The sequence below is a fragment of the Macaca nemestrina genome, chromosome 2, assembly GCF_043159975.1.
Source record: "Macaca nemestrina isolate mMacNem1 chromosome 2, mMacNem.hap1, whole genome shotgun sequence".
NCBI lineage: Eukaryota > Metazoa > Chordata > Mammalia > Primates > Cercopithecidae > Macaca > Macaca nemestrina.
Window position 1 is genome coordinate 199,548,187 of NC_092126.1, and position 6,637 is coordinate 199,554,823.

A 6,637-nucleotide genomic window follows, 5' to 3' on the forward strand; every position below is an offset into this window, starting at 1 on the left:
CCCAAGAAAAAGAAGGAAGAAGAGGAAAATGAGGAAGATGAAGAGGATGAGGAGAAGAAAGATGATGAAGAAGATGATGATGGATAAGTTGGTTCTAGCACAGTTTTTTTTTTTTCTTGTCTATAAAGCAACTAATCCCCCTGTATGCAATTCACTCCCTTTAAAGAAGAAAATTGAAATGTAAGGCTGTGGAAGTTTTGTTTTCAAAATGTGAAGTGTCTTTTTATGTATAGTTAGCACATTACCAAATGTGTCTTTAGATAGCCCTGTCCTGGTGGTATTTTCAATAGCCACTAACCTTGCCTAGTATAGTGTGGGGGTTGTAAATTGGCTGGAAATTCAAAGCAGCTTCTTGTTAGTGTGCAGCACAAATTAGTTACATATGGAGATGGTGGTTTTTTCATCTTTCATCAGTTGTCTTTGATGTGGAATCTATGAAATAATTGTTTTTCTGTTAACTAAATACCACTTGGAGATTGCAACAAAAAAAAAATGCAGCTGTTTTGCTGACATTCTGAATGCTACTAAGTAAATACAATTTTTTGTTTTTTAGTATTGTCCTTTTCATAAGTCTGATTTATTTATTTTATTTATTTTATTATTATTTATTTATTTATTTATTTTTTCCTGAGGGGAAGCTAGTCTTTTGCTTTTGCCCATTTAGGAGCATGTGAATTATTACAGTGTTTATCCTTTCATATAGTTAGCTGATAAAAAGCTTTCGTCTACATACTCTACCTATCATGATGGGGGTAAATAGTTAAATTGAGGCAGTTTACGTCCATAACTAAATGCATGGATTAAATCTTGATCAGTTGACAACAAATTTCACATGGCCCACTTATATTTACAAACTGAAGAGTAACCAATCTATTTACAGCATGGGGATATTCGAGTCAAACATTTTAAGTCTGTCCTTAAAGGACTAATAGAAAAGTATGTTCCGATCTTTATATGTAATAGCAGCTATATTTTGCAGTTCCAATATCAAAGAAGACCTGAGATTGTATCACCAAAAGTGTGAGCTTAAAATGCAAGACTGCAGCCGGGCACGGGGGCTCACGCCTGTAATCCCAGCACTTTGGGAAGCCGAGGCGGGCGGATCTCCAGGTCAGGAGTTCCAGACCATCTTGGCCAACACAGTAAAACCCCGTCTCCACTAAAAATACAAACAATTAGCCGGGCCTAGTGGCGGGCGCCTGTAGGCAGGAGAATGGCGTGAACCCGGGAGGCGGAGCTTGCAGTGAGCCTAGATTGCGCCACTCACTCCAGCCTGGGAGACAGAGTGAGACTCTGTCTCAAAAAATAAACAAACAAATAAATAAATAAATATTTAACAAAATACAAGACTGCATATTAAGTATTTAGTTGATGTTAGTCTCAGTGAAGACTGAAAATACTGGCTGTAGTTGTCTTTTCCCATTTATCTAAATATGGACTGCTCAGGAGGCTGAGACTCTCCATTATAAGTTTTTTAATTAATTGGGCCAGCTTTGAAATGAAGATACTGCATTTAAAATAGGGTATATTTTCCTATATTATGCTTTGCCCCTTTATAAATCAAATAGGAGAAAAGAAGACAAATTTTGCATCTCAGTATTAATTACTCAATGTATTTGAAATTTTTTTTTTAACAAAACCCAAACTTATTCATTAGTCATGTTTATCTACTTTGCAGTTTAGAAAACAATTTGTCAGTTTTTTGTTTTTTGAGATTATTGTTTTCTTAAAGTGCCCATATTTTAAAATAGCGTTCTTGTAATTTTATATGCTTTTGTGAGGAAGTGCTGTTTTGTTATATCATTTTGACTTGGATTCTTTCCATTTGCATTTGTTTATGTAGTTTCAGGAGGATTAGTGAACATCTGAGTCCTGGATGATACTAATAAACTAGTAATTGCAGAGGTTTAAAAGAAATATTTTTTAAAATTCTCAGATAAAAAGCTATTCTTCTAGAATCTGAATTTAACACAATGACTAAAATATACTATATATAATTGAAAGAAAGTATAAATTAATTTTTTAAAGTTTTTAAATAATCTCATTCGTGTTTTGTTCACAAATGCCCTTGGAAGAGTAAAAAAAGGTGTGAAAACTTGTTCTTATTATTTTTTAAGAAGAAATACTCATTCTTTAATGATTTATTTCAAATAGGTTTCTCTCCTACCTCCCTTGAGTGAAATCACATTATAGTGAAAAGTTTAAACAAAATCATAGTGGCATTGAAGGGTATCTGGCCTATACATTGTTACCTGCTGTCTCCCCTTCATAATCGGTGGTGAGGAAATGTCATCCCACCTTGCTTTGAGCATTGGCCTCTGTCCTGTAAGCATCCACTGAGAAAGAGCCTGTGGCTGCTGTAATTGAGCGTCTGTTCTCTTGGAAGTAGCAACACACCATGATTACTTACAGGGAGCGGAGCCATTAACCCCTTCTGACTTTACTTATTTAGCAAGCTCACATACAGTGCCTACTAGGTACTGTTCTAGGTCCATGATAGTTACAGTCCATTTACTTTAATAACAGTCCTAAAAAAGACACCCTTAATAACCTCGTATGGATGATGGAAGGGAAGCCTAGTGAGGTTGACAAGCATGCTCAAAGTCACACCGCTAATACCAAGGATGCTGTATCTTCACTCAGCAGTCACTCTCTTGAGTCCACTCGGGTAACACTATGCCTTGGTGACTATATGCTCCTATTCACACCCCTCAGGTGCTGCTAAAACCAGAGACTCCACTGTGTTCTAACTATGGCTTAGATCTGCCCAGCCCTCAAAGGGGTGCCTTTGTTGCAGGGACACCTCTCCTCAGCTCTCAGCTAAACTCTAGCAGGCCCACTCATTCAATTCTTAGCTACTTATTGGTGACACAAGAATGTGTGGGTCTATTTCATGCCATATGCAATCTATTTGGATGCAGACCTTTGTCTCTGATGTTCTTCCTGCCTAAGTACGTCCTATGATCACTTCTGTCCTAATGCAGTTGCTTTGTTATGCTTCATGGACTCCAAAGAAGAAATGGGACAAACTTTCTGTACTTTAGGTTTCACTTTCAATATATAGAAATGCTATAGGTATGGGGGTTGGGATGTTGGCTGGTGCCAAGACCCTTTATATCAATTCAGGCAGAGTCGTCACCTGGTAATATCCCTGCAAATCTGTCATTTAGACTTACCTTTCAGGACGTACAAGGACTTCACACTCCTTTCTGTGGGGAAGAAATAGTCCTTGTATTCAAATTCTTTAAATAATTACTTACGGCAAACTTTGGTCTTAAAGATTTTGACATTTAAAAAGACCGTTTTTCTGTCCAAATGACACATTTTGGAAAAATTATTATTATCCAGTTGAGTCAAGAACATCAATTGCAATCCAAAGATGAGCAACTCTCTGCTTATGGTTCTAGCTTTCTCTAGGCTTACAATGCTATTTATCTAATGAGTGGAGAAAAGGTGGGATTATGAGATAAACGTGTTGGTTTTATATCTCAAATATGTGTATAAACCTATAATATGTTACGAATCTAATTACACTTTTAAGTGTATTTGTGTATTATTAGTCACCAAATCTTCTACTTGTGTTTGGCACAAAATGTTTGGTACAAAGTAAATAGAATCTTATTAATTCAGCCTATGGTCAATTTTTAATGAGCACAGATATTGAATGACTCCTTCTAATAAGCCATGGCCACCTTATTTGCTTGGAGTATGGTTTACAGGTGTGGATAATTGGTAATTCATGGGCATAGGTGGTACAAGGCATTTCACACTGCAAGGAATTCAGCCTTCTGTGACAAACAGAAGAAGAAAGGAAAGCAAATTATTGCATCCTTAAAGCTAAGATAGAAGGATGATGGACTAAAGTTTACTTTTTTCTACAGTTAAGAAGACACATTTGTAGATTAAGTGTTCTAAAACTGGCCTATACATATCATGAGAAAACAAATCTATTTAAGAAAGAATATAAAAATAATAGATTCTACATTGTCAGAACAACCCTGGTAAGCAACAGCAGAGACAATAGCAGCAACAATTTGATGGCAATTCTCCAAGATCTTGTTTTCCTGTTTAGAGCTCCCCAAAGGCCCCAAATGGTATGAATGCTTTATTAACATTTAGACCTCATGAGGTGGCTTCTTTCTATGGATAAAAACAAAGGCACTCAGGGATTCCAGCTCCACTCACATCTGTAGCTTCTGCTTTTGTCTAAATTTGATATTTTTGACAATACACCCTTCAGCAAAAAGCCTCAACAGCTTGTGTAATTATTAACATGAGTGCTGCAAACCTTTTGTACTATACTTAAGAGTTGCCAACCTTCACTGTCAGGAAAATCACGGAAAATTAGGACAATAGATGGAATAATGGATGTGAGGGAGTGAAATCTCTAAGTGCTTTGGTCATGCTGCTAATGAAGAAAGACTTCTCCCCCACCTTTCTCTCAGTTGTGAATGTCAGATCTCAGCCATAAAAGTGTACCTTATATGGTATTTTCTTTTTATATAAGCTGTTAACGATTTCTTGAGTGGCTCCTTTAAAGTGGTCTCTTTTAATACAGTGTTTCAAAACCACTGTTGCATTAACAGAACTGCTTTAAAATAGGCCAACTTTCAAATTACAATAAGGAGAGAGAGAGAGAGAGACAGAGAAAGATGAAAAGGAAGCTATCAGCTCTGTCCTGTCTTTATGTATTTAAAGCATTTTTATATGACCCTCTATTAAAAACTGCACGAAGTGACCCAAACGCAACTATGGTCCTACAAGAACTTATTGTATGAGGCAATATATTGTTGATTCCGTCAAAAATGAAAACAGAGCTTTCCAAAGAAACACTGAAGGAAATAATTCATGAAATACTAAATATAATAATCAAGGTTTACTATATCTCTTCTAGAGCCTGCTTTATTTATTCTCTAATTTTATGCAAATTTTATCAATTTCAAATTAATTGTGAAACAGTGTCAACAGAAGGGGAAATTTTATAATTTGCTAATTAAGTGTGAATCATCAGTGAAAGATAATGCATTCAATTGGTTGCTGATATTATTTTTTAAAAAAACTGGAATACGATTAGAGAGTTCAAAGAAAAGAACGTGCAGAAATGGTTTAGGAAAGGATTAATATTCCTGCTTGAGGAAAACAGGGAAACATTGTATCCATCGCCAGCATAAACAGAGTTAACATTGTATCCTACTGAGTGTCCTTGCAATCATTTCCAGAAGGTTTGGAAGTACAAGCCCAGCTAGCACTCAGCTACATGCGTCACTTGGTGGGTGGCACAGTGACAGGGGAGAGCACCGAGGGTGGCAGCATATTTGATCATATTGCCCAGTCAACTGCATGCATAGTCTGGAAAAATAGTTCTCAAGTATCGCAGAATTGAAGCCTTCTCTTAGTATGAAGTATTTTGTAACACCTCATTTACTGCACACGGAATTTCAAAATATAACATACAAACTATAATAAAAAGAAGAAAAAGATTATGTGATTTATAACAAAATCGCTTTATTTTAAACCCTCAAGCATGATCACGCTAAAATAACCTAATGAATGATGACTACTCGCATATCTACACACGCACACATACACACTCACATGCACACACAGATACGTACACATTAATAATCACAATAAAACCCGGTTACAAATTCTTAGTGAATCAGGAATGTTGTGCTGAGAACTGAAGTAGCTTGATTATTATTGACATCAATTATACAATTTCTTGAAATTAACCCTAATCCTTGGTCATTAAAAAAAAAAAAAGCTTATGTTCTTCTTTCAATATATGTTATAATATCCTACCATGACAATTTTAGTACATATTAAATCCATAAAAATATTTTATGTTTGAATACAAAATATTTTTTGTTATAGGATTTAAACAGGCTTTTCTCATAATTGATTAGCTGGGGGGGATGTTTTACATTTTGTGAAATACAGAGAAAACTCTTCACTATGAAAATTTATCCTAGACATTCCAGAATGTCTTACATTCCTGGCTGTGCCCATTAAAAGCTTTTGGCACCTGACATCTCTCCCACCTATACTTGAGACAATCAAAATAATCCTCACAAATCACCATGATTGGTGTAGGAAATGCCTTCCGTCTTCTCAAGAATCAAAGCTCTAGAAAAATCTACAAGACACTTACCTGGAGTCACATTCTGTAGTTCAAACAATATGAAATCTACAGTGAGTGGAGACTCTGAGCTGCCGAGCAGCTTCTCCAGGGAGCAGGTGGTTGCAGTGGACCACATCTGTAGCTCCAGTGAGTCTCTGATGACCCTCCATAAATTGGTAACTACTGTAGTGGGTATGCAATGCATGCCCTGACTGGGATGATCCCATTAAGCAGGAAGACATGTCTGCTGGTAACAGTGCCAAAACTGGAACCTAGCTCTTTCTTGCTGCTACACTGACCTCCTTTGTGGCACATCTAATGTGCTCTTTGACCTTGTTCTTTAGCTCAACTGTATGCTACTGTTCTAAAACACATTAACATCCCCCCACCCCAGTAAGGGAGAGTGATTCCACTTGCTCAGTATCTTTGTGGCACTTTTCTGTTGGTCCGCTCTTTGATTGCTGGGCGTCCGTGAAATAAATGCTGATGTCATAGAACTAATTCAAAGATGCTGTG